The sequence below is a fragment of the Taudactylus pleione genome, unplaced genomic scaffold (assembly GCF_031769625.1).
Source record: "Taudactylus pleione unplaced genomic scaffold, aTauple2 ptg000551l, whole genome shotgun sequence".
In the NCBI taxonomy this organism is placed as follows: domain Eukaryota; kingdom Metazoa; phylum Chordata; class Amphibia; order Anura; family Myobatrachidae; genus Taudactylus; species Taudactylus pleione.
This window is the reverse complement of record NW_028284953.1, coordinates 2783979-2811794: the sequence shown is the minus strand read 5'-3', so window position 1 is coordinate 2811794 and position 27816 is coordinate 2783979. Positions and strand designations below refer to the sequence as shown.

The window sequence follows — 27816 nt, the reverse complement described above, 5'->3', positions numbered from 1 at the left end:
GCTAAAAGATATTTCAAAAATGTGATGAACTTACTCAGAAGGAAGCCCAAACATTCTTCTTTCCTGAATTCTAGAATTTATGTCAAATTCCAAGTACTTTAGTACAATAATTCACAATTAAATTATTCAAAGCATGTTAAGATAGCTTTATAATAAGCATTAAACACAAATAGTGCAAGCACCTTCAAAGAATCTGCTTACTTTCTGAAATTTTCTTCAGATTCAGTATTGTGAAAAAATGGATGATTGAGAAACAAAATCAAAATGCTGTGACCCGAATTCGAACCGGGGTTGCTGCGGCCACAACGCAGAGTACTAACCACTATACGATCATGGCAATTTAAGAGAGCCAGGTAGGAGTCGAACCTACAAACTTATGATCCATAGTCAGACACGTTATCCATTGCGCCACTGGCCCAGGTGCCCTGTAGCAATTTAAGTGTCTTTCCTGTTTTTGAGCCTGTTTTAAAGTTTTATGGTTATTGAAGTATATACAGAATCACATTTTGGAAATTGACTGTACACTATCTGCAGGGATTGATTACCAAAAACGTTTTAGGTACAATAATCCTTGTGACTGCTAAAAGATCTTTCAAAAATGTAATGAACTTACTCAGACAGAGCAAAAACATTCTTCTTTCCTGAATTCCAGAATTTATGTCAAATTCCCAGTCCTTTAGTAAAATAATTCACAATTAAATTATTCAAAGCATGTTAAGATAGCTTTATAATAAGCATTAAACACAAATAGTGCAAGCACCTTCAAAGAATCTGCTTACTTTCTGAAATTTTCTTAAGATTCAGTATTGTGAAAAAATGGATGATTGAGAAACAAAATCAAAATGCCGTGACCTGTTTTCGAACCGGGGTTGCTGCGGCCACAACGCAGAGTACTAACCACTATGCGATCAAGGCAACCTAAGCGAGCCAGGTAGGAGTCGAACCTACAATCTTCTGATCCGTAGTCAGACGCGTTATCCATTGCTCCACTGGCCCACGTGTTTTGTAGTAATTGAAGTGTCTTTCCTGTTTTTGAGCCTATTTTCAGAGTTTTATGGTTATTGAAGTATATACAGAATCACATTTTGGAAATTGACTGTAGACTATCTGCAGGGATTGTTTCCCAAAAACGTTTTAGGTAAAATAATAATTGTGACTGCTAAAAGATATTTCAAAAATGTGATGAACTTACTCAAAAGGAAGCCCAAACATTCTTCTTTCCTGAATTCTAGAATTTATGTCAAATTCCCAGTACTTTAGTACAATAATTCACAATTAAATTATTCAAAGCATGTTAAGATAGCTTTATAATAAGCATTAAACACAAATAGTGCAAGCACCTTCAAAGAATCTGCTTACTTTCTGAAATTTTCTTAAGATTCAGTATTGTGAAAAAATGGATGATTGAGAAACAAAATCAAAATGCCGTGACCTGGATTCGAACCGGGGTTGCTGCGGACACAACGCAGAGTACTAACCACTATACGATCACGGCAATTGAGGCGAGCCAAGTAGGAGTCGAACCTACAATCTACAGATCCGTAGTCAGACACGTTATCCATTGCCCACTGTCCCGGGTATCTTGTAGTAATTGAAGAGTCTTTCCTGTTTTTGAGCCTGTTTTCAGAATTTTATGGTTATTGAAGTATATACAGAATCACATTTTGGTAATTGACTGTACACTATCTGCAGGGATTGTTTCCCAAAAACGTTTTAGGTAAAATAATCCTTGTGACTGCTAAAAGATCTTTAAAAAATGTGATGAACTTACACAGACAGAGCCCAAACATTCTTCTTTCCTGAATTCCAGAATTTATGTCAAATTCCCAGTCCTTTAGTAAAATAATTCACAATTAAATTATTCAAAGCATGTTAAGATAGCTTTATAATAAGCATTAAACACAAATAGTGCAAGCACCTTCAAAGAATCTGCTTACTTTCTGAAATTTTCTTCAGATTCAGTATTGTGAAAAAATGGATGATTGAGAAACAAAATCAAAATGCTGTGACCCGAATTCGAACCGGGGTTGCTGCGGCCACAACGCAGAGTACTAACCACTATACGATCATGGCAATTTAAGAGAGCCAGGTAGGAGTCGAACCTACAAACTTATGATCCATAGTCAGACACGTTATCCATTGCGCCACTGGCCCAGGTGCCCTGTAGCAATTTAAGTGTCTTTCCTGTTTTTGAGCCTGTTTTAAAGTTTTATGGTTATTGAAGTATATACAGAATCACATTTTGGAAATTGACTGTACACTATCTGCAGGGATTGATTACCAAAAACGTTTTAGGTACAATAATCCTTGTGACTGCTAAAAGATCTTTCAAAAATGTAATGAACTTACTCAGACAGAGCAAAAACATTCTTCTTTCCTGAATTCCAGAATTTATGTCAAATTCCCAGTCCTTTAGTAAAATAATTCACAATTAAATTATTCAAAGCATGTTAAGATAGCTTTATAATAAGCATTAAACACAAATAGTGCAAGCACCTTCAAAGAATCTGCTTACTTTCTGAAATTTTCTTAAGATTCAGTATTGTGAAAAAATGGATGATTGAGAAACAAAATCAAAATGCCGTGACCTGTTTTCGAACCGGGGTTGCTGCGGCCACAACGCAGAGTACTAACCACTATGCGATCAAGGCAACCTAAGCGAGCCAGGTAGGAGTCGAACCTACAATCTTCTGATCCGTAGTCAGACGCGTTATCCATTGCTCCACTGGCCCACGTGTTTTGTAGTAATTGAAGTGTCTTTCCTGTTTTTGAGCCTATTTTCAGAGTTTTATGGTTATTGAAGTATATACAGAATCACATTTTGGAAATTGACTGTAGACTATCTGCAGGGATTGTTTCCCAAAAACGTTTTAGGTAAAATAATAATTGTGACTGCTAAAAGATATTTCAAAAATGTGATGAACTTACTCAAAAGGAAGCCCAAACATTCTTCTTTCCTGAATTCTAGAATTTATGTCAAATTCCCAGTACTTTAGTACAATAATTCACAATTAAATTATTCAAAGCATGTTAAGATAGCTTTATAATAAGCATTAAACACAAATAGTGCAAGCACCTTCAAAGAATCTGCTTACTTTCTGAAATTTTCTTAAGATTCAGTATTGTGAAAAAATGGATGATTGAGAAACAAAATCAAAATGCCGTGACCTGGATTCGAACCGGGGTTGCTGCGGACACAACACAGAGTACTAACCACTATACGATCACGGCAATTGAGGCGAGCCAAGTAGGAGTCGAACCTACAATCTACAGATCCGTAGTCAGACACGTTATCCATTGCCCACTGTCCCGGGTATCTTGTAGTAATTGAAGAGTCTTTCCTGTTTTTGAGCCTGTTTTCAGAATTTTATGGTTATTGAAGTATATACAGAATCACATTTTGGTAATTGACTGTACACTATCTGCAGGGATTGTTTCCCAAAAACGTTTTAGGTAAAATAATCCTTGTGACTGCCAAAAAAAGATCTTTAAAAAATGTGATGAACTTACACAGACAGAGCCCAAACATTCTTCTTTCCTGAATTCCAGAATTTATGTCAAATTCCCAGTCCTTTAGTAAAATAATTCACAATTAAATTATTCAAAGCATGTTAAGATAGCTTTATAATAAGCATTAAACACAAATAGTGCAAGCACCTTCAAAGAATCTGCTTACTTTCTGAAATTTTCTTAAGATTCAGTATTGTGAAAAAATGGATGATTGAGAAACAAAATCAAAATGCCGTGACCTGTTTTCAAACCGGGGTTGCTGCGGCCACAACGCAGAGTACTAACCACTACACGATCACGTCAATTTAAGCGAGCCAGGTAGGAGTCGAACCTACAAACTTATGATCCGCAGTCAGACACGTTATCCATTGCGCCACTGGCCCAGGTGCCCTGTAGTAATTGAAGTGTCTTTCCTGTTTTTGAGCCAGTTTTGGAGTTTTATGGTTATTGAAGTATATACAGAATCACATTTTGGAAATTGACTGTACACTATCTGCAGGGATTGTTTCCCAAAAACGTTTTAGGTAAAATAATCCTTGTGACTGCTAAAAGATCTTTAAAAAATGTGATGAACTTACACAGACAGAGCCCAAACATTCTTCTTTCCTGAATTCCAGAATTTATGTCAAATTCCCAGTCCTTTAGTAAAATAATTCACAATTAAATTATTCAAAGCATGTTAAGATAGCTTTATAATAAGCATTAAACACAAATAGTGCAAGCACCTTCAAAGAATCTGCTTACTTTCTGAAATTTTCTTAAGATTCAGTATTGTGAAAAAATGGATGATTGAGAAACAAAATCATAATGCTGAGACCCATTTTCGAACCGTGGTTGCTGCGGCCACAACGCAGAGTACTAACCACTGTACAATCATGGAAATATAAGCAAGCCAGGTAGGAGTCGAACCTACAATCTTCTGATCTGTATTCAGACGCGTTATCCATTGCACCACTGGCCCAAGTGTTTCGTAGTAATTGAAGTGTCTTTCCTGTTTTTGAGCCTATTTTCAGAGTTTTATGGTTATTGAAGTGTATACAGAATCACATTTTGTAAATTGACTGTACACTATCTGCAGGGATTGTTTCCCAAAAATGTTTTAGGTACAATAATCCTTGTGACTGCTAAAAGATCTTTCAAAAATGTAATGAACTTACTCAGACAGAGCCCAAACATTCTTCTTTCCTGAATTCCAGAATTTATGTCAAATTCCCAGTCCTTTATTAAAATAATTCACAATTAAATTATTCAAAGCATGTTAAGAAAGCTTTATAATAAGCATTAAACACAAATAGTGCAAGCACCTTCAAAGAATCTTCTTACTTTCTGAAATTTTCTTAAGATTCAGTATTGTGAAAAAATGGATGATTGAGAAACAAAATCATAATGCCGAGACCCATTTTCGAACCGTGGTTGCTGCGGCCACAACGCAGAGTACTAACCACTGTACAATCATGAAAATATAAGCGAGCCAGGTAGGAGTCGAACCTACAATCTTCTGATCTGTATTCAGACGCGTTATCCATTGCACCACTGGCCCAAGTGTTTTGTAGTAATTGAAGTGTCTTTCCTGTTTTTGAGCCTATTTTCAGAGTTTTATGGTTATTGAAGTGTATACAGAATCACATTTTGTAAATTGACTGTACACTATCTGCAGGGATTGTTTCCCAAAAACGTTTTAGGTAAAATAATAATTGTGACTGCTAAAAGATATTTCAAAAATGTGATGAACTTACTCAGAAGGAAGCCCAAACATTCTTCTTTCCTGAATTCTAGAATTTATGTCAAATTCCAAGTACTTTAGTACAATAATTCACAATTAAATTATTCAAAGCATGTTAAGATAGCTTTATAATAAGCATTAAACACAAATAGTGCAAGCACCTTCAAAGAATCTGCTTACTTTCTGAAATTTTCTTCAGATTCAGTATTGTGAAAAAATGGATGATTGAGAAACAAAATCAAAATGCTGTGACCCGAATTCGAACCGGGGTTGCTGCGGCCACAACGCAGAGTACTAACCACTATACGATCATGGCAATTTAAGAGAGCCAGGTAGGAGTCGAACCTACAAACTTATGATCCATAGTCAGACACGTTATCCATTGCGCCACTGGCCCAGGTGCCCTGTAGCAATTTAAGTGTCTTTCCTGTTTTTGAGCCTGTTTTAAAGTTTTATGGTTATTGAAGTATATACAGAATCACATTTTGGAAATTGACTGTACACTATCTGCAGGGATTGATTACCAAAAACGTTTTAGGTACAATAATCCTTGTGACTGCTAAAAGATCTTTCAAAAATGTAATGAACTTACTCAGACAGAGCAAAAACATTCTTCTTTCCTGAATTCCAGAATTTATGTCAAATTCCCAGTCCTTTAGTAAAATAATTCACAATTAAATTATTCAAAGCATGTTAAGATAGCTTTATAATAAGCATTAAACACAAATAGTGCAAGCACCTTCAAAGAATCTGCTTACTTTCTGAAATTTTCTTAAGATTCAGTATTGTGAAAAAATGGATGATTGAGAAACAAAATCAAAATGCCGTGACCTGTTTTCGAACCGGGGTTGCTGCGGCCACAACGCAGAGTACTAACCACTATGCGATCAAGGCAACCTAAGCGAGCCAGGTAGGAGTCGAACCTACAATCTTCTGATCCGTAGTCAGACGCGTTATCCATTGCTCCACTGGCCCACGTGTTTTGTAGTAATTGAAGTGTCTTTCCTGTTTTTGAGCCTATTTTCAGAGTTTTATGGTTATTGAAGTATATACAGAATCACATTTTGGAAATTGACTGTAGACTATCTGCAGGGATTGTTTCCCAAAAACGTTTTAGGTAAAATAATAATTGTGACTGCTAAAAGATATTTCAAAAATGTGATGAACTTACTCAAAAGGAAGCCCAAACATTCTTCTTTCCTGAATTCTAGAATTTATGTCAAATTCCCAGTACTTTAGTACAATAATTCACAATTAAATTATTCAAAGCATGTTAAGATAGCTTTATAATAAGCATTAAACACAAATAGTGCAAGCACCTTCAAAGAATCTGCTTACTTTCTGAAATTTTCTTAAGATTCAGTATTGTGAAAAAATGGATGATTGAGAAACAAAATCAAAATGCCGTGACCTGGATTCGAACCGGGGTTGCTGCGGACACAACGCAGAGTACTAACCACTATACGATCACGGCAATTGAGGCGAGCCAAGTAGGAGTCGAACCTACAATCTACAGATCCGTAGTCAGACACGTTATCCATTGCCCACTGTCCCGGGTATCTTGTAGTAATTGAAGAGTCTTTCCTGTTTTTGAGCCTGTTTTCAGAATTTTATGGTTATTGAAGTATATACAGAATCACATTTTGGTAATTGACTGTACACTATCTGCAGGGATTGTTTCCCAAAAACGTTTTAGGTAAAATAATCCTTGTGACTGCTAAAAGATCTTTAAAAAATGTGATGAACTTACACAGACAGAGCCCAAACATTCTTCTTTCCTGAATTCCAGAATTTATGTCAAATTCCCAGTCCTTTAGTAAAATAATTCACAATTAAATTATTCAAAGCATGTTAAGATAGCTTTATAATAAGCATTAAACACAAATAGTGCAAGCACCTTCAAAGAATCTGCTTACTTTCTGAAATTTTCTTAAGATTCAGTATTGTGAAAAAATGGATGATTGAGAAACAAAATCAAAATGCCGTGACCTGTTTTCAAACCGGGGTTGCTGCGGCCACAACGCAGAGTACTAACCACTACACGATCACGTCAATTTAAGCGAGCCAGGTAGGAGTCGAACCTACAAACTTATGATCCGCAGTCAGACACGTTATCCATTGCGCCACTGGCCCAGGTGCCCTGTAGTAATTGAAGTGTCTTTCCTGTTTTTGAGCCAGTTTTGGAGTTTTATGGTTATTGAAGTATATACAGAATCACATTTTGGAAATTGACTGTACACTATCTGCAGGGATTGTTTCCCAAAAACGTTTTAGGTAAAATAATCCTTGTGACTGCTAAAAGATCTTTAAAAAATGTGATGAACTTACTCAGACAGAGCCCAAACATTCTTCTTTCCTGAATTCCAGAATTTATGTCAAATTCCCAGTCCTTTAGTACAATAATTCACAATTAAATTATTCAAAGCATGTTAAGATAGCTTTATAATAAGCATTAAACACAAATAGTGCAAGCACCTTCAAAGAATCTGCTTACTTTCTGAAATTTTCTTAAGATTCAGTATTGTGAAAAAATGGATGATTGAGAAACAAAATCAAAATGCCGTGACCTGTTTTCAAACTGGAGTTGCTGCGGCCACAACTCAGAGTACTAACCACTATACGATCAAGGCAATATAAGCGAGCCAGGTAGGAGTCGAACCTACAATCTTCTGATACGTAGTCAGACGCGTTATCCATTGCGCCACTGGCCCAAGTGTTTTGTAGTAATTGAAGTGTCTTTCCTGTTTTTGAGCCGATTTTCAGAGTTTTATGGTTATTGAAGTGTATACAGAATCACATTTTGGAAATTGACTGTACACTATCTGCAGGGATTGTTTCCCAAAAACGTTTTAGGTAAAATAATAATTGTGACTGCTAAAAGATATTTAAAAAATGTGATGAACTTACTCAGAAGGAAGTCCAAACATTCTTCTTTCCTGAATTCAAGAATTTATGTCAAATTCCAAGTACTTTAGTACAATAATTCACAATTAAATTATTCAAAGCATGTTAAGATAGCTTTATAATAAGCATTAAACACAAATAGTGCAAGCACCTTCAAAGAATCTGTTTACTTTCTGAAATTTATTTAAGATTGAGTTTTGTGAAAAAATGGATGATTGAGAAACAAAATCAAAATGCTGTGACCTGTTTTCGAACCGGGGTTGCTGCGGCCACAACGCAGAGTACTAACCACTATGCGATCAAGGCAATATAAGCGAGCCAGGTAGGAGTCGAACCTACAATCTTCTGATCCGTAGTCAGACGCGTTATCCATTGCGCCACTGGCCCACGTGTTCTGTAATAATTGAAGTGTCGTTCCTGTTTTTGAGCCTATTTTCAGAGTTTTATGGTTATTGAAGTATATACAGAATCACATTTTGGAAATTGACTGTAGACTATCTGCAGGGATTGTTTCCCAAAAACGTTTTAGGTAAAATAATAATTGTGACTGCTAAAAGATATTTCAAAAATGTGATGAACTTACTCAGAAGGAAGCCCAAACATTCTACTTTCCTGAATTCTAGAATTTATGTCAAATTCCCAGTCCTTTAGTACAATAATTCACAATTAAATTATTCAAAGCATGTTAAGATAGCTTTATAATAAGCATTAAACACAAATAGTGCAAGCACCTTCAAAGAATTTGCTTACTTTCTGAAATTTTCTTAAGATTCAGTATTGTGAAAAAATGGATGATTGAGAAACAAAATCAAAATGCTGTGACCCGGATTCGAACCGGGGTTGCTGTGGCCACAACACAGAGTACTAACCACTATACGATCACGGCAAATTAAGCGAGCCAGGTAGGAGTCAAACCTACAATCTACAGATCCATAGTCAGACACATTATCCATTGCCCACTGTCCCGGGTGTCTTGTAGTAATAGAAGTGTCTTTCCTGTTTTTGAGCCTGTTTTCAGAATTTTATGGTTATTGAAGTATATACAGAATCACATTTTGGTAATTGACTGTACACTATCTGCAGGGATTGTTTCCCAAAAACGTTTTAGGTAAAATAATCCTTGTGACTGCTAAAAGATCTTTAAAAAATGTGATGAACTTACTCAGACAGAGCCCAAACATTCTTCTTTCCTGAATTCCAGAATTTATGTCAAATTCCCAGTCCTTTAGTACAATAATTCACAATTAAATTATTCAAAGCATGTTAAGATAGCTTTATAATAAGCATTAAACACAAATAGTGCAAGCACCGTCAAAGATTCTTCTTACTTTCAGAAATTTTCTTAAGATTCAGTATTGTGAAAAAATGGATGATTGAGAAACAAAATCATAATGCCAAGACCCATTTTCAAACCAGGGTTGCTGCGGCCACAACGCAGAGTACAAACCACTGTACAATCATGGAAATATAAGCGAGCCAGGTAGGAATTGAACCAACATCCTTCTGATCCGTAGTCAGACGCGTTATCCATTGTGCCACTGGCCCAAGTGTTTTGTAGAAATTGAAGTGTCTTTCCTGTTTTTGAGCCTATTTTCAGAGTTTTATGGTTATTGAAGTGTATACAGAATCACATTTTGGAAATTGACTGTACACTATCTGCAGGGATTGTTTCCCAAAAACGTTTTAGGTAAAATAATAATCCTTGTGACTGCTAAAAGATATTTCAAAAATGTGATGAACTTACTCAGAAGTAAGCCCAAACATTCTTCTTTCCTGAATTCTAGAATTTATGTCAAATTCCAAGTACTTTAGTACAATAATTCACAATTAAATTATTCAAAGCATGTTAAGATAGCTTTATAATAAGCATTAAACACAAATAGTGCAAGCACCTTCAAAGAATCTGCTTACTTTCTGAAATTTTCTTAAGATTCAGTATTGTGAAAAAATGGATGATTGAGAAACAAAATCAAAATGCCATGACCTGTTTTCGAACCGGGGTTGCTGCGGCCACAACTCAGAGTACTAACCACTATACGATCACGGCAAATTAAGCGAGCCAGGTAGGAGTCGAACCTACAATCTACAGATCCATAGTCATACACGTTATCCATTGCCCACTGTCCCGGGTGTCTTGTAGTAATAGAAGTGTCTTTCCTGTTTTTGAGCCTGTTTTCAGAATTTTATGGTTATTGAAGTATATACAGAATCACATTTTGGTAATTGACTGTACACTATCTGCAGGGATTGTTTCCCAAAAACGTTTTAGGTAAAATAATCCTTGTGACTGCTAAAAGATCTTTAAAAAATGTGATGAACTTACTCAGACAGAGCCCAAACATTCTTCTTTCCTGAATTCCAGAATTTATGTCAAATTCCCAGTCCTTTAGTACAATAATTCACAATTAAATTATTCAAAGCATGTTAAGATAGCTTTATAATAAGCATTAAACACAAATAGTGCAAGCACCTTCAAAGAATCTTCATACTTTCTGTAATTTTCTTAAGATTCAGTATTGTGAAAAAATGGATGATTGAGAAACAAAATCATAATGCCAAGACCCATTTTCGAACCAGGGTTGCTGCGGCCACAACGCAGAGTACAAACCACTGTACAATCATGGAAATATAAGCGAGCCAGATAGAAATTGAACCAACAATCTTCTGATCCGTAGTCAGACGCGTTATCCATTGCGCCACCGGACCAGTTGCCTTGTAGTAATTGAAGTGTCTTTCCTGTTTTTGAGCCTGTTTTCAGAGTTTTATGGTTATTGAAGTATATACAGAATCACATTTTGGAAATTGACTGTACACTATCTGCAGGGATTGTTTCCCAAAAATGTTTTAGGTACAATAATCTTTGTGACTGCTAAAAGATCTTTCAAAACTGTAATGAACTTACTCAGACAGAGCCCAAACATTCTTCTTTCCTGAATTCCAGAATTTATGTCAAATTCCCAGTCCTTTATTAAAATAATTCACAATTAAATTATTCAAAGCATGTTAAGATAGCTTTATAATAAGCATTAAACACAAATAGTGCAAGCACCTTCAAAGAATCTGCTTACTTTCTGAAATTTTCTTAAGATTCAGTATTGTGAAAAAATGGATGATTGAGAAACAAAATCAAAATGCCGTGACCTGTTTTCGAACTGGGGTTGCTGCGGCCACAACTCAGAGTACTAACCACTATACGATCATGGCAATATAAGCGAGCCAGGTAGGAGTCGAACCTACAATCTTCTGATCTGTAGTCAGACGCGTTATCCATTGCGCCACTGGCCCAAGTGTTTTGTAGAAATTGAAGTGTCTTTCCTGTTTTTGAGCCTGTTTTCAGAGTTTTATGGTTATTGAAGTGTATACAGAATCACATTTTGGAAATTGACTGTACGCTATCTGCAGGGATTGATTCCCAAAAACGTTTTAGGTACAATAATCTTTGTGACTGCTAAAAGATCTTTCAAAAATGTAATGAACTTACTCAGACAGAGCACAAACATTCTTCTTTCCTGAATTCCAGAATTTATGTCAAATTCCCAGTCCTTTAGTAAAATAATTCACAATTAAATTATTCAAAGCATCTTAAGATAGCTTTATAATAAGCATTAAACACAAATAGTGCAAGCACCTTCAAAGAATCTGCTTACTTTCTGAAATTTTCTTAAGAATGAGTTTTGTGAAAAAATGGATGATTGAGAAACAAAATCAAAATGCCGTGATCTGTTTTCGAACCGGGGTTGCTGCGGCCAAAACGCAGAGTACTAACCACTATGCAATCAATGCAATATAAGCGAGCCAGGTAGGAGTCGAACCTACAATCTTCTGATCCGTAGTCAGACGCGTTATCCATTGCGCCACTGGCCCAAGTGTTTTGTAGTAATTGAAGTGTCTCTCCTGTTTTTGAGCCTATTTTCAGAGTTTTATGGTTATTGAAGTGTATACAGAATCACATTTTGGAAATTGACTGTACACTATCTGCAGGGATTGTTTCCCAAAAACGTTTTAGGTAAAATAATAATTGTGACTGCTAAAAGATATTTAAAAAATGTGATGAACTTACTCAGAAGGAAGCCCAAACATTCTTCTTTCCTGAATTCTAGAATTTATGTCAAATTCCAAGTACTTTAGTACAATAATTCACAATTAAATTATTCAAAGCATGTTAAGATAGCTTTATAATAAGCATTAAACACAAATAGTGCAAGCACCTTCAAAGAATCTGCTTACTTTCTGAAATTTTCTTAAGATTCAGTATTGTGAAAAAATGGATGATTGAGAAACAAATTCAAAATGCCGTGACCTGTTTTCGAACTGGGGTTGCTGCGGCCACAACTCAGAGTACTAACCACTATACGATGAAGGCAATATAAGCGAGCCAGGTAGGAGTCGAACCTACAATCTTCTGATCCGTAGTCAGACGCGTTATCCATTGCGCCACTGGCCCAAGTGTTTTGTAGAAATTGAAGTGTCTTTCCTGTTTTTGAGCCTATTTTCAGAGTTTTATGGTTATTGAAGTGTATACAGAATCACATTTTGGAAGTTGACTGTAGACTATCTGCAGGGATTGTTTCCCAAAAACGTTTTAGGTAAAATAATAATTGTGACTGCTAAAAGATATTTCAAAAATGTGATGAACTTACTCAGAAGGAAGCCCAAACATTCTTCTTTCCTGAATTCTAGAATTTATGTCAAATTCCCAGTACTTTAGTACAATAATTCACAATTAAATTATTCAAAGCATGTTAAGATAGCTTTATAATAAGCATTAAACACAAATAGTGCAAGCACCTTCAAAGAATCTGCTTACTTTCTGAAATTTTCTTAAGATTCAGTATTGTGAAAAAATGGATGATTGAGAAACAAAATCAAAATGCCGTGACCTGGATTCGAACCGGGGTTGCTGCGGACACAACACAGAGTACTAACCACTATACGATCACGGCAATTTAGGCGAGCCAAGTAGGAGTCGAACCTACAATCTACAGATCCATAGTCAGACACGTTATCCATTGCCCACTGTCCCGGGTATCTTGTAGTAATTGAAGAGTCTTTCCTGTTTTTGAGCCTGTTTTCAGAATTTTATGGTTATTGAAGTATATACAGAATCACATTTTGGTAATTGACTGTACACTATCTGCAGGGATTGTTTCCCAAAAACGTTTTAGGTAAAATAATCCTTGTGACTGCTAAAAGATCTTTAAAAAATGTGATGAACTTACACAGACAGAGCCCAAACATTCTTCTTTCCTGAATTCCAGAATTTATGTCAAATTCCCAGTCCTTTAGTAAAATAATTCACAATTAAATTATTCAAAGCATGTTAAGATAGCTTTATAATAAGCATTAAACACAAATAGTGCAAGCACCTTCAAAGAATCTGCTTACTTTCTGAAATTTTCTTAAGATTCAGTATTGTGAAAAAATGGATGATTGAGAAACAAAATCATAATGCTGAGACCCATTTTCGAACCGTGGTTGCTGCGGCCACAACGCAGAGTACTAACCACTGTACAATCATGGAAATATAAGCAAGCCAGGTAGGAGTCGAACCTACAATCTTCTGATCTGTATTCAGACGCGTTATCCATTGCACCACTGGCCCAAGTGTTTCGTAGTAATTGAAGTGTCTTTCCTGTTTTTGAGCCTATTTTCAGAGTTTTATGGTTATTGAAGTGTATACAGAATCACATTTTGTAAATTGACTGTACACTATCTGCAGGGATTGTTTCCCAAAAATGTTTTAGGTACAATAATCCTTGTGACTGCTAAAAGATCTTTCAAAAATGTAATGAACTTACTCAGACAGAGCCCAAACATTCTTCTTTCCTGAATTCCAGAATTTATGTCAAATTCCCAGTCCTTTATTAAAATAATTCACAATTAAATTATTCAAAGCATGTTAAGAAAGCTTTATAATAAGCATTAAACACAAATAGTGCAAGCACCTTCAAAGAATCTTCTTACTTTCTGAAATTTTCTTAAGATTCAGTATTGTGAAAAAATGGATGATTGAGAAACAAAATCATAATGCCGAGACCCATTTTCGAACCGTGGTTGCTGCGGCCACAATGCAGAGTACTAACCACTGTACAATCATGAAAATATAAGCGAGCCAGGTAGGAGTCGAACCTACAATCTTCTGATCTGTATTCAGACGCGTTATCCATTGCACCACTGGCCCAAGTGTTTTGTAGTAATTGAAGTGTCTTTCCTGTTTTTGAGCCTATTTTCAGAGTTTTATGGTTATTGAAGTGTATACAGAATCACATTTTGTAAATTGACTGTACACTATCTGCAGGGATTGTTTCCCAAAAACGTTTTAGGTAAAATAATAATTGTGACTGCTAAAAGATATTTCAAAAATGTGATGAACTTACTCAGAAGGAAGCCCAAACATTCTTCTTTCCTGAATTCTAGAATTTATGTCAAATTCCAAGTACTTTAGTACAATAATTCACAATTAAATTATTCAAAGCATGTTAAGATAGCTTTATAATAAGCATTAAACACAAATAGTGCAAGCACCTTCAAAGAATCTGCTTACTTTCTGAAATTTTCTTCAGATTCAGTATTGTGAAAAAATGGATGATTGAGAAACAAAATCAAAATGCTGTGACCCGAATTCGAACCGGGGTTGCTGCGGCCACAACGCAGAGTACTAACCACTATACGATCATGGCAATTTAAGAGAGCCAGGTAGGAGTCGAACCTACAAACTTATGATCCATAGTCAGACACGTTATCCATTGCGCCACTGGCCCAGGTGCCCTGTAGCAATTTAAGTGTCTTTCCTGTTTTTGAGCCTGTTTTAAAGTTTTATGGTTATTGAAGTATATACAGAATCACATTTTGGAAATTGACTGTACACTATCTGCAGGGATTGATTACCAAAAACGTTTTAGGTACAATAATCCTTGTGACTGCTAAAAGATCTTTCAAAAATGTAATGAACTTACTCAGACAGAGCAAAAACATTCTTCTTTCCTGAATTCCAGAATTTATGTCAAATTCCCAGTCCTTTAGTAAAATAATTCACAATTAAATTATTCAAAGCATGTTAAGATAGCTTTATAATAAGCATTAAACACAAATAGTGCAAGCACCTTCAAAGAATCTGCTTACTTTCTGAAATTTTCTTAAGATTCAGTATTGTGAAAAAATGGATGATTGAGAAACAAAATCAAAATGCCATGACCTGTTTTCGAACCGGGGTTGCTGCGGCCACAACGCAGAGTACTAACCACTATGCGATCAAGGCAACCTAAGCGAGCCAGGTAGGAGTCGAACCTACAATCTTCTGATCCGTAGTCAGACGCGTTATCCATTGCTCCACTGGCCCACGTGTTTTGTAGTAATTGAAGTGTCTTTCCTGTTTTTGAGCCTATTTTCAGAGTTTTATGGTTATTGAAGTATATACAGAATCACATTTTGGAAATTGACTGTAGACTATCTGCAGGGATTGTTTCCCAAAAACGTTTTAGGTAAAATAATAATTGTGACTGCTAAAAGATATTTCAAAAATGTGATGAACTTACTCAAAAGGAAGCCCAAACATTCTTCTTTCCTGAATTCTAGAATTTATGTCAAATTCCCAGTACTTTAGTACAATAATTCACAATTAAATTATTCAAAGCATGTTAAGATAGCTTTATAATAAGCATTAAACACAAATAGTGCAAGCACCTTCAAAGAATCTGCTTACTTTCTGAAATTTTCTTAAGATTCAGTATTGTGAAAAAATGGATGATTGAGAAACAAAATCAAAATGCCGTGACCTGGATTCGAACCGGGGTTGCTGCGGACACAACGCAGAGTACTAACCACTATACGATCACGGCAATTGAGGCGAGCCAAGTAGGAGTCGAACCTACAATCTACAGATCCGTAGTCAGACACGTTATCCATTGCCCACTGTCCCGGGTATCTTGTAGTAATTGAAGAGTCTTTCCTGTTTTTGAGCCTGTTTTCAGAATTTTATGGTTATTGAAGTATATACAGAATCACATTTTGGTAATTGACTGTACACTATCTGCAGGGATTGTTTCCCAAAAACGTTTTAGGTAAAATAATCCTTGTGACTGCTAAAAGATCTTTAAAAAATGTGATGAACTTACACAGACAGAGCCCAAACATTCTTCTTTCCTGAATTCCAGAATTTATGTCAAATTCCCAGTCCTTTAGTAAAATAATTCACAATTAAATTATTCAAAGCATGTTAAGATAGCTTTATAATAAGCATTAAACACAAATAGTGCAAGCACCTTCAAAGAATCTGCTTACTTTCTGAAATTTTCTTAAGATTCAGTATTGTGAAAAAATGGATGATTGTGAAACAAAATCAAAATGCTGTGACCCGTTTTCGAACCGGGGTTGCTGCGGCCACAACGCAGAGTACTAACCACTATACGATCACGTCAATTTAAGCGAGCCAGGTAGGAGTCGAACCTACAAACTTATGATCTGTAGTCAGACACGTTATCCATTGCGCCACTGGCCCAGGTGCCCTGTAGCAATTGAAGTGTCTTTCCTGTTTTTGAGCCTGTTTTAAAGTTATATGGTTATTGAAGTATATACAGAATCACATTTTGGAACTTGACTGTACACTATCTGCAGGGATTGTTTCCCAAAAACGTTTTAGGTAAAATAATAATTGTGACTGCTAAAAGATATTTCAAAAATGTGATGAACTTACTCAGAAGGAAGCCCAAACATTCTTCTTTCCTGAATTCTAGAATTTATGTCAAATTCCAAGTACTTTAGTACAATAATTCACAAATAAATTATTCAAAGCATGTTAAGATAGCTTTATAATAAGCATTAAACACAAATAGTGCAAGCACCTTCAAAGAATCTGCTTACTTTCTGAAATTTTCTTAAGATTCAGTATTGTGAAAAAATGGATGATTGAGAAACAAAATCAAAATGCCGTGACCTATTTTCGAACCGGGGTTGCTGCCGCCACAACGCAGAGTACTAACCACTATGCGATCAAGGCAATATAAGCGAGCCAGGTAGGAGTCGAACCTACAATCTTCTAATATAAAGTCAGATGCGTTATCCATTGCGCCACTGGCCCACATGTTTTGTAGTAATTGAAGTGTCTTTCCTGTTTTTGAGCCTTTTTTCAGAGTTTTATGGTTATTGAAGTATATACAGAATCACATTTTGGAAATTGACGGTACACTATCTGCAGGGATTGTTTCCCAAAAACGTTTTAGGTAAAATAATCCTTGTGACTGCTAAAAGATCTTTAAAAAATGTGATGAACTTACTCAGACAGAGCCCAAACATTCTTCTTTCCTGAATTCCAGAATTTATGTCAAATTCCCAGACCTTTAGTACAATAATTCACAATTAAATTATTCAAAGCATGTTAAGATAGCTTTATAATAAGCATTAAACACAAATAGTGCAAGCACCTTCAAAGAATCTGCTTATTTTCTGAAATTTTCTCAAGATTCAGTATTGTGATAAAATGGATGATTGAGAAACAAAATCAAAATGCCGTGATCTGTTTTCGAACCGGGGTTGCTGCGGCCACAACGCAGAGTACTAACCACTATACGATCATGGCAATATAAGCGAGCCAGGAAGGAGTCGAACCTACAATCTTCTGATCCGTAGTCAGACGCGTTATCCATTGCGCCACTGGCCCACGTGTTTTATAGTAATTGAAGTGTCTTTCCTGTTTTTGAGCCTTTTTTCAGCGTTTTATGGTTATTGAAGTATATACAGAATCACATTTTGGAAATTGACTGTACACTATCTGCAGGGATTGTTTCCCTAAAACGTTTTAGGTAAAATAATCCTTGTGACTGCTAAAAGATCTTTCAAAAATGTGATGAACTTACTCAGACAGAGCCCAAACATTCTTCTTTCCTGAATTCCAGAATTTATGTCAAATTCCCAGTCCTTTAGTACAATAATTCACAATTAAATTATTCAAAGCATGTTAAGATAGCTTTATAATAAGCATTAAACACAAATAGTGCAAGCACCTTCAAAGAATCTGCTTACTTTCTGAAATTTTCTTAAGATTCAGTATTGTGAAAAAATGGATGATTGTGAAACAAAATCAAAATGCTGTGACCCATTTTCGAACCGGGGTTGCTGCGGCCCCAACGCAGAGTACTATCCACTATACAATCACGTCAATTTAAGCGAGCCAGGTAGGAGTCGAACCTACAAACTTATGATCTGTAGTCAGACACGTTATCCATTGCGCCACTGGCCCAGGTGCCCTGTAGTAATTGAAGTGTCTTTCCTGTTTTTGAGCCTGTTTTAAAGTTATATGGTTATTGAAGTATATACAGAATCACATTTTGGAAATTGACTGTACACTATCTGCAGGGATTGTTTCCCAAAAACGTTTTAGGTAAAATAATAATTGTGACTGCTAAAAGATATTTCAAAAATGTGATGATCTTACTCAGAAGGAAGCCCAAACATTCTTCTTTCCTGAATTCTAGAATTTATGTCAAATTCCAAGTACTTTAGTACAATAATTCACAAATAAATTATTCAAAGCATGTTAAGATAGCTTTATAATATGCATTAAACACAAATAGTGCAAGCACCTTCAAAGAATCTGCTTACTTTCTGAAATTTTCTTAAGATTCAGTATTGTGAAAAAATGGATGATTGAGAAACAAAATCAAAATGCCGTGACCTGTTTTCGAACCGGGGTTGCTGTGGCCACAACGCAGAGTACTAACCACTATGCGATCAAGGCAATATAAGCGAGCCAGGTAGGAGTCGAACCTACAATCTTCTAATATAAAGTCAGATGCGTTATCCATTGCGCCACTGGCCCACATGTTTTGTAGCAATTGAAGTGTCTTTCCTGTTTTTGAGCCTTTTTTCAGAGTTTTATGGTTATTGAAGTATATACAGAATCACATTTTGGAAATTGACTGTACACTATCTGCAGGGATTGTTTCCCAAAAACGTTTTAGGTAAAATAATCCTTGTGACTGCTAAAAGATCTTTAAAAAATGTGATGAACTTACTCAGACAGAGCCCAAACATTCTTGTTTCCTGAATTCCAGAATTTATGTCAAATTCCCAGTCCTTTAGTACAATAATTCACAATTAAATTATTCAAAGCATGTTAAGATAGCTTTATAATAAGCATTAAACACAAATAGTGCAAGCACCTTCAAAGAATCTGCTTATTTTCTGAAGTTTTCTCAAGATTCAGTATTGTGATAAAATGGATGATTGAGAAACAAAATCAAAATGCCGTGACCTGTTTTCGAACTGGGGTTGCTGCGGCCACAACGCAGAGTACTAACCACTATACGATCATGGCAATATAAGCTAGCCAGGAAGGAGTCGAACCTACAATCTTCTGATCCGTAGTCAGACGCGTTATCCATTGCGCCACTGGCCCATGTGTTTTGTAGTAATTGAAGTGTCTTTCCTGTTTTTGAGCCTTTTTTCAGAGTTTTATGGTTATTGAAGTATATACAGAATCACATTTTGGAAATTGACTGTACACTATCTGCAGGGATTGTTTCCCTAAAACGTTTTAGGTAAAATAATCCTTGTGACTGCTAAAAGATCTTTCAAAAATGTGATGAACTTACTCAGACAGAGCCCAAACATTCTTCTTTCCTGAATTCCAGAATTTATGTCAAATTCCCAGTCCTTTAGTACAATAATTCACAATTAAATTATGCAAAGCATGTTAAGATAGCTTTATAATAAGCATTAAACACAAATAGTGCAAGCACCTTCAAAGAATCTGCTTACTTTCTGAAATTTTCTTAAGATTCAGTATTGTGAAAAAATGGATGATTGAGAAACAAAATCAAAATGCCGTGACCTGTTTTCGAACCGGGGTTGCTGCGGCCACAACGCAGAGTACTAACCACTATGCAATCAAGGCAATATAAGCGAGCCAGGTAGGAGTCGAACCTACAATCTTCTAATATAAAGTCAGATGCGTTATCCATTGCGCCACTGGCCCACATGTTTTGTAGTAATTGAAGTGTCTTTCCTGTTTTTGAGCCTTTTTTCAGAGTTTTATGGTTATTGAAGTATATACAGAATCACATTTTGGTAATTGACTGTACACTATCTGCAGGGATTGTTTCCCAAAAACGTTTTAGGTAAAATAATCCTTGTGACTGCTAAAAGATCTTTAAAAAATGTGATGAACTTACTTAGACAGAGCCCAAACATTCTTGTTTCCTGAATTCCAGAATTTATGTCAAATTCCCAGTCCTTTAGTACAATAATTCACAATTAAATTATTCAAAGCATGTTAAGATAGCTTTATAATAAGCATTAAACACAAATAGTGCAAGCACCTTCAAAGAATCTGCTTATTTTCTGAAATTTTCTCAAGATTCAGTATTGTGATAAAATGGATGATTGAGAAACAAAATCAAAATGCCGTGACCTGTTTTCGAACCGGGGTTGCTGCGGCCACAACGCAGAGTACTAACCACTATACGATCATGGCAATATAAGCGAGCCAGGAAGGAGTCGAACCTACAATCTTCTGATCCGTAGTCAGACGCGTTATCCATTGCGCCACTGGCCCACGTGTATTATAGTAATTGAAGTGTCTTTCCTGTTTTTGAGCCTTTTTTCAGAGTTTTATGGTTATTGAAGTATATACAGAATCACATTTTGGAAATTGACTGTACACTATCTGCAGGGATTGTTTCCCAAAAACGTTTTAGGTAAAATAATAATTGTGACTGCTAAAAGATATTTCAAAAATGTGATGATCTTACTCAGAAGGAAGCCCAAACATTCTTCTTTCCTGAATTCTAGAATTTATGTCAAATTCCAAGTACTTTAGTACAATAATTCACAAATAAATTATTCAAAGCATGTTAAGATAGCTTTATAATATGCATTAAACACAAATAGTGCAAGCACCTTCAAAGAATCTGCTTACTTTCTGAAATTTTCTTAAGATTCAGTATTGTGAAAAAATGGATGATTGAGAAACAAAATCAAAATGCCGTGACCTGTTTTCGAACCGGGGTTGCTGCGGCCACAACGCAGAGTACTAACCACTATGCGATCAAGGCAATATAAGCGAGCCAGGTAGGAGTCGAACCTACAATCTTCTAATATAAAGTCAGATGCGTTATCCATTGCGCCACTGGCCCACATGTTTTGTAGTAATTGAAGTGTCTTTCCTGTTTTTGAGCCTTTTTTCAGAGTTTTATGGTTATTGAAGTATATACAGAATCACATTTTGGAAATTGACTGTACACTATCTGCAGGGATTGTTTCCCAAAAACGTTTTAGGTAAAATAATCCTTGTGACTGCTAAAAGATCTTTAAAAAATGTGATGAACTTACTCAGACAGAGCCCAAACATTCTTGTTTCCTGAATTCCAGAATTTATGTCAAATTCCCAGTCCTTTAGTACAATAATTCACAATTAAATTATTCAAAGCATGTTAAGATAGCTTTATAATAAGCATTAAACACAAATAGTGCAAGCACCTTCAAAGAATCTGCTTATTTTCTGAAGTTTTCCCAAGATTCAGTATTGTGATAAAATGGATGATTGAGAAACAAAATCAAAATGCCGTAACCTGTTTTCGAACCGGGGTTGCTGCGGCCACAACGCAGAGTACTAACCACTATACGATCATGGCAATATAAGCTAGCCAGGAAGGAGTCGAACCTACAATCTTCTGATCCGTAGTCAGACGCGTTATCCATTGCGCCACTGGCCCATGTGTTTTGTAGTAATTGAAGTGTCTTTCCTGTTTTTGAGCCTTTTTTCAGAGTTTTATGGTTATTGAAGTATATACAGAATCACATTTTGGAAATTGACTGTACACTATCTGCAGGGATTGTTTCCCAAAAACGTTTTAGGTAAAATAATCCTTGTGACTGCTAAAAGATCTTTAAAAAATGTGATGAACTTACTCAGACAGAGCCCAAACATTCTTCTTTCCTGAATTCCAGAATTTATGTCAAATTCCCAGTCCTTTAGTACAATAATTCACAATTAAATTATTCAAAACATGTTAAGATAGCTTTATAATAAGCATTAAACACAAATAGTGCAAGCACCTTCAAAGAATCTGCTTACTTTCTGAAATTTTCTTCAGATTCAGTAATGTGAAAAAATGGATGATTGAGAAACAAAATCAAAATGCTGTGACCCGTTTTCGAAATGGGGTTGCTGCAGCCACAACGCAGAGTACTAACTACTATACAATGACGGCAATTTATGCGAGCCAGGTAGGAGTCGAACCCACAAACTTATGATCCATAGTCAGACACGTTATCCATTGCACCACTGGCCCAGGTAGCCTGTAGTAATTGAAGTGTCTTTCCTGTTTTTGAGCCAGTTTTGGAGTTTTATGGTTATTGAAGTATATACAGAATCACATTTTGGAAATTGACTGTACACTATCTGCAGGGATTGTTTCCCAAAAACGTTTTAGGTACAATAATCCTTGTGACTGCTAAAAGATCTTTAAAAAATGTAATGAACTTACTCAGACTGAGCCCAAACATTCTTCCTTCCTGAATTCCAGAATTTATGTCAAATTCCCAGTCCTTTAGTACAATAATTCACAAATAATTTTTTCAAAGCATGTTAAGATAGCTTTATAATAATCATTAAACACAAATAGTGCAAGCACCTTCAAAGAATCTGCTTACTTTCTGAAATTTTCTTAAGATTCAGTATTGTGAAAAAATGGATGATTGAGAAACAAAATCAAAACACCGTGACCCGGATTCGAACCGGGGTTGCTGCGGCCACAACGCAGAGTACTAACCTCTATACGATCATGACAATTTAAGTGAGCTAGGTAGGAGTCGAACCTATAATCTTCTGATCTATAGTCAGACGCGTTATCCATTGCCCACTGTCCCAGGTGTCTTGTAGCAATTGAAGAGTCTTTCCTGTTTTTGAGCCTGTTTTAAAGTTTTATGGTTATTGAAGTGTATACAGAATCACATTTTGGAAATTGACTGTACACTATCTGCAGGGATTGTTTCCCAAAAATGTTTTAGGCACAATAATCATTGTGACTGCTGAAAGATCTTTAAAAAATGTAATGAACTTACTCAGACAGAGCCCAAACATTCTTCTTTCCTGAATTCTAGAATTTATGTCAAATTCTTAGTCCTTTAGTAAAATAATTCACAATTAAATTATTCAAAGCATGTTAAGATAGCTTTATAATAAGCATTAAACACAAATAGTGCAAGCACCTTCAAAGAATCTGCTTACTTTCTGAAATTTTCTTAAGATTCAATATTGTGAAAAAATGGATGATTGAGAAACAAAATCAAAATGCCGTGACCCGGATTCGAACCAGGGTTGCTGCGGCCACAACGAAGAGTACTAACCACTATATGATCAAGGCAATATAAGCGAGCCAGGTAGAAGTAGAACCTACAATCTACAGATCCACAGTCAGACGCGTTATCCATTGTGCCACTGGCCCACGTGTTTTGTAGTAATTGAAGTGTCTTTCCTGTTTTTGAGCCTTTTTTCAGAGTTTTATGGTTATTGAAGTATATACAGAATCACATTTTGGAAATTGACTGTACACTATCTGCAGGGATTGTTTCCCAAAAACGTTTTAGGTAAAATAATCCTTGTGACTGCTAAAAGATCTTTAAAAAATGTGATGAACTTACTCAGACAGAGCCCAAACATTCTTCTTTCCTGAATTCCAGAATTTATGTCAAATTCCCAGACCTTTAGTACAATAATTCACAATTAAATTATTCAAAGCATGTTAAGATAGCTTTATAATAAGCATTAAACACAAATAGTGCAAGCACCTTCAAAGAATCTGCTTATTTTCTGAAATTTTCTCAAGATTCAGTATTGTGATAAAATGGATGATTGAGAAACAAAATCAAAATGCCGTGATCTGTTTTCGAACCGGGGTTGCTGCGGCCACAACGCAGAGTACTAACCACTATACGATTATGGCAATATAAGCGAGCCAGGAAGGAGTCGAACCTACAATCTTCTGATCCGTAGTCAGATGCGTTATCCATTGCGCCACTGGCCCACGTGTTTTATAGTAATTGAAGTGTCTTTCCTGTTTTTGAGCCTTTTTTCAGCGTTTTATGGTTATTGAAGTATATACAGAATCACATTTTGGAAATTGACTGTACACTATCTGCAGGGATTGTTTCCCTAAAACGTTTTAGGTAAAATAATCCTTGTGACTGCTAAAAGATCTTTCAAAAATGTGATGAACTTACTCAGACAGAGCCCAAACATTCTTCTTTCCTGAATTCCAGAATTTATGTCAAATTCCCAGTCCTTTAGTACAATAATTCACAATTAAATTATTCAAAGCATGTTAAGATAGCTTTATAATAAGCATTAAACACAAATAGTGCAAGCACCTTCAAAGAATCTGCTTACTTTCTGAAATTTTCTTAAGATTCAGTATTGTGAAAAAATGGATGATTGTGAAACAAAATCAAAATGCTGTGACCCATTTTCGAACCGGGGTTGCTGCGGCCCCAACGCAGAGTACTATCCACTATACAATCACGTCAATTTAAGCGAGCCAGGTAGGAGTCGAACCTACAAACTTATGATCTGTAGTCAGACACGTTATCCATTGCGCCACTGGCCCAGGTGCCCTGTAGTAATTGAAGTGTCTTTCCTGTTTTTGAGCCTGTTTTAAAGTTATATGGTTATTGAAGTATATACAGAATCACATTTTGGAAATTGACTGTACACTATCTGCAGGGATTGTTTCCCAAAAACGTTTTAGGTAAAATAATAATTGTGACTGCTAAAAGATATTTCAAAAATGTGATGATCTTACTCAGAAGGAAGCCCAAACATTCTTCTTTCCTGAATTCTAGAATTTATGTCAAATTCCAAGTACTTTAGTACAATAATTCACAAATAAATTATTCAAAGCATGTTAAGATAGCTTTATAATATGCATTAAACACAAATAGTGCAAGCACCTTCAAAGAATCTGCTTACTTTCTGAAATTTTCTTAAGATTCAGTATTGTGAAAAAATGGATGATTGAGAAACAAAATCAAAATGCCGTGACCTGTTTTCGAACCGGGGTTGCTGTGGCCACAACGCAGAGTACTAACCACTATGCGATCAAGGCAATATAAGCGAGCCAGGTAGGAGTCGAACCTACAATCTTCTAATATAAAGTCAGATGCGTTATCCATTGCGCCACTGGCCCACATGTTTTGTAGCAATTGAAGTGTCTTTCCTGTTTTTGAGCCTTTTTTCAGAGTTTTATGGTTATTGAAGTATATACAGAATCACATTTTGGAAATTGACTGTACACTATCTGCAGGGATTGTTTCCCAAAAACGTTTTAGGTAAAATAATCCTTGTGACTGCTAAAAGATCTTTAAAAAATGTGATGAACTTACTCAGACAGAGCCCAAACATTCTTGTTTCCTGAATTCCAGAATTTATGTCAAATTCCCAGTCCTTTAGTACAATAATTCACAATTAAATTATTCAAAGCATGTTAAGATAGCTTTATAATAAGCATTAAACACAAATAGTGCAAGCACCTTCAAAGAATCTGCTTATTTTCTGAAGTTTTCTCAAGATTCAGTATTGTGATAAAATGGATGATTGAGAAACAAAATCAAAATGCCGTGACCTGTTTTCGAACTGGGGTTGCTGCGGCCACAACGCAGAGTACTAACCACTATACGATCATGGCAATATAAGCTAGCCAGGAAGGAGTCGAACCTACAATCTTCTGATCCGTAGTCAGACGCGTTATCCATTGCGCCACTGGCCCATGTGTTTTGTAGTAATTGAAGTGTCTTTCCTGTTTTTGAGCCTTTTTTCAGAGTTTTATGGTTATTGAAGTATATACAGAATCACATTTTGGAAATTGACTGTACACTATCTGCAGGGATTGTTTCCCTAAAACGTTTTAGGTAAAATAATCCTTGTGACTGCTAAAAGATCTTTCAAAAATGTGATGAACTTACTCAGACAGAGCCCAAACATTCTTCTTTCCTGAATTCCAGAATTTATGTCAAATTCCCAGTCCTTTAGTACAATAATTCACAATTAAATTATGCAAAGCATGTTAAGATAGCTTTATAATAAGCATTAAACACAAATAGTGCAAGCACCTTCAAAGAATCTGCTTACTTTCTGAAATTTTCTTAAGATTCAGTATTGTGAAAAAATGGATGATTGAGAAACAAAATCAAAATGCCGTGACCTGTTTTCGAACCGGGGTTGCTGCGGCCACAACGCAGAGTACTAACCACTATGCAATCAAGGCAATATAAGCGAGCCAGGTAGGAGTCGAACCTACAATCTTCTAATATAAAGTCAGATGCGTTATCCATTGCGCCACTGGCCCACATGTTTTGTAGTAATTGAAGTGTCTTTCCTGTTTTTGAGCCTTTTTTCAGAGTTTTATGGTTATTGAAGTATATACAGAATCACATTTTGGTAATTGACTGTACACTATCTGCAGGGATTGTTTCCCAAAAACGTTTTAGGTAAAATAATCCTTGTGACTGCTAAAAGATCTTTAAAAAATGTGATGAACTTACTTAGACAGAGCCCAAACATTCTTGTTTCCTGAATTCCAGAATTTATGTCAAATTCCCAGTCCTTTAGTACAATAATTCACAATTAAATTATTCAAAGCATGTTAAGATAGCTTTATAATAAGCATTAAACACAAATAGTGCAAGCACCTTCAAAGAATCTGCTTATTTTCTGAAATTTTCTCAAGATTCAGTATTGTGATAAAATGGATGATTGAGAAACAAAATCAAAATGCCGTGACCTGTTTTCGAACCGGGGTTGCTGCGGCCACAACGCAGAGTACTAACCACTATACGATCATGGCAATATAAGCGAGCCAGGAAGGAGTCGAACCTACAATCTTCTGATCCGTAGTCAGACGCGTTATCCATTGCGCCACTGGCCCACGTGTATTATAGTAATTGAAGTGTCTTTCCTGTTTTTGAGCCTTTTTTCAGAGTTTTATGGTTATTGAAGTATATACAGAATCACATTTTGGAAATTGACTGTACACTATCTGCAGGGATTGTTTCCCTAAAACGTTTTAGGTAAAATAATCCTTGTGACTGCTAAAAGATCTTTCAAAAATGTGATGAACTTACTCAGACAGAGCCCAAACATTCTTCTTTCCTGAATTCCAGAATTTATGTCAAATTCCCAGTCCTTTAGTACAATAATTCACAATTAAATTATTCAAAGCATGTTAAGATAGCTTTATAATAAGCATTAAACACAATTAGTGCAAGCACCTTCAAAGAATCTGCTTACTTTCTGAAATTTTCTTAAGATTCAGTATTGTGAAAAAATGGATGATTGTGAAACAAAATCAAAATGCTGTGACCCATTTTCGAACCGGGGTTGCTGCGGCCACAACGCAGAGTACTAACTACTATACGATCACGTCAATTTAAGCGAGCCAGGTAGGAGCCGAACCTACAAACTTATGATCCGTAGTCAGACACGTTATCCATTGCGCCACTGGCCCAGGTGCCCTGTAGTAATTGAAGTGTCTTTCCTGTTTTTGAGCCTGTTTTAAAGTTATATGGTTATTGAAGTATATACAGAATCACATTTTGGAAATTGACTGTACACTATCTGCAGGGATTGTTTCCCAAAAACGTTTTAGGTAAAATAATAATTGTGACTGCTAAAAGATATTTCAAAAATG

The 27816-nt window shown here is 35.8% G+C and overlaps 19 non-coding genes across 19 annotated transcripts; all 19 read right to left on the bottom strand.

Moving 5' to 3' along the window:
• Nucleotides 1–345: 345 nt before the first annotated feature.
• Nucleotides 346–418, bottom strand: TRNAH-AUG (transfer RNA histidin (anticodon AUG)). The gene has a single exon. It is a non-coding gene; the product is annotated as a tRNA-His (tRNA).
• Nucleotides 419–2081: 1663 nt separating this feature from the next.
• TRNAH-AUG (transfer RNA histidin (anticodon AUG)) lies at nt 2082–2154 on the bottom strand. Its single transcript has one exon. It is a non-coding gene; the product is annotated as a tRNA-His (tRNA).
• Nucleotides 2155–3820: 1666 nt separating this feature from the next.
• TRNAR-GCG (transfer RNA arginine (anticodon GCG)) lies at nt 3821–3893 on the bottom strand. The gene has a single exon. It is a non-coding gene; the product is annotated as a tRNA-Arg (tRNA).
• A 1664-nt stretch (nt 3894–5557) lies between these two features.
• On the bottom strand, nt 5558–5630 carry TRNAH-AUG (transfer RNA histidin (anticodon AUG)). Its single transcript has one exon. It is a non-coding gene; the product is annotated as a tRNA-His (tRNA).
• A 1663-nt stretch (nt 5631–7293) lies between these two features.
• TRNAR-GCG (transfer RNA arginine (anticodon GCG)) lies at nt 7294–7366 on the bottom strand. The gene has a single exon. It is a non-coding gene; the product is annotated as a tRNA-Arg (tRNA).
• Nucleotides 7367–7871: 505 nt separating this feature from the next.
• On the bottom strand, nt 7872–7944 carry TRNAR-ACG (transfer RNA arginine (anticodon ACG)). Its single transcript has one exon. It is a non-coding gene; the product is annotated as a tRNA-Arg (tRNA).
• Nucleotides 7945–8451: 507 nt separating this feature from the next.
• Nucleotides 8452–8524, bottom strand: TRNAR-ACG (transfer RNA arginine (anticodon ACG)). Its single transcript has one exon. It is a non-coding gene; the product is annotated as a tRNA-Arg (tRNA).
• Nucleotides 8525–9609: 1085 nt separating this feature from the next.
• Nucleotides 9610–9682, bottom strand: TRNAR-ACG (transfer RNA arginine (anticodon ACG)). Its single transcript has one exon. It is a non-coding gene; the product is annotated as a tRNA-Arg (tRNA).
• A 1667-nt stretch (nt 9683–11349) lies between these two features.
• Nucleotides 11350–11422, bottom strand: TRNAC-ACA (transfer RNA cysteine (anticodon ACA)). Its single transcript has one exon. It is a non-coding gene; the product is annotated as a tRNA-Cys (tRNA).
• A 506-nt stretch (nt 11423–11928) lies between these two features.
• Nucleotides 11929–12001, bottom strand: TRNAR-ACG (transfer RNA arginine (anticodon ACG)). The gene has a single exon. It is a non-coding gene; the product is annotated as a tRNA-Arg (tRNA).
• Nucleotides 12002–12508: 507 nt separating this feature from the next.
• On the bottom strand, nt 12509–12581 carry TRNAR-ACG (transfer RNA arginine (anticodon ACG)). Its single transcript has one exon. It is a non-coding gene; the product is annotated as a tRNA-Arg (tRNA).
• A 2244-nt stretch (nt 12582–14825) lies between these two features.
• Nucleotides 14826–14898, bottom strand: TRNAH-AUG (transfer RNA histidin (anticodon AUG)). Its single transcript has one exon. It is a non-coding gene; the product is annotated as a tRNA-His (tRNA).
• Nucleotides 14899–16561: 1663 nt separating this feature from the next.
• TRNAC-ACA (transfer RNA cysteine (anticodon ACA)) lies at nt 16562–16634 on the bottom strand. Its single transcript has one exon. It is a non-coding gene; the product is annotated as a tRNA-Cys (tRNA).
• A 1085-nt stretch (nt 16635–17719) lies between these two features.
• TRNAR-ACG (transfer RNA arginine (anticodon ACG)) lies at nt 17720–17792 on the bottom strand. The gene has a single exon. It is a non-coding gene; the product is annotated as a tRNA-Arg (tRNA).
• A 506-nt stretch (nt 17793–18298) lies between these two features.
• On the bottom strand, nt 18299–18371 carry TRNAC-ACA (transfer RNA cysteine (anticodon ACA)). The gene has a single exon. It is a non-coding gene; the product is annotated as a tRNA-Cys (tRNA).
• A 2243-nt stretch (nt 18372–20614) lies between these two features.
• On the bottom strand, nt 20615–20687 carry TRNAR-ACG (transfer RNA arginine (anticodon ACG)). The gene has a single exon. It is a non-coding gene; the product is annotated as a tRNA-Arg (tRNA).
• Nucleotides 20688–24086: 3399 nt separating this feature from the next.
• On the bottom strand, nt 24087–24159 carry TRNAR-ACG (transfer RNA arginine (anticodon ACG)). Its single transcript has one exon. It is a non-coding gene; the product is annotated as a tRNA-Arg (tRNA).
• Nucleotides 24160–24665: 506 nt separating this feature from the next.
• TRNAC-ACA (transfer RNA cysteine (anticodon ACA)) lies at nt 24666–24738 on the bottom strand. The gene has a single exon. It is a non-coding gene; the product is annotated as a tRNA-Cys (tRNA).
• A 2243-nt stretch (nt 24739–26981) lies between these two features.
• Nucleotides 26982–27054, bottom strand: TRNAR-ACG (transfer RNA arginine (anticodon ACG)). Its single transcript has one exon. It is a non-coding gene; the product is annotated as a tRNA-Arg (tRNA).
• Between the last annotated feature and the right edge of the window lie 762 nt (nt 27055–27816).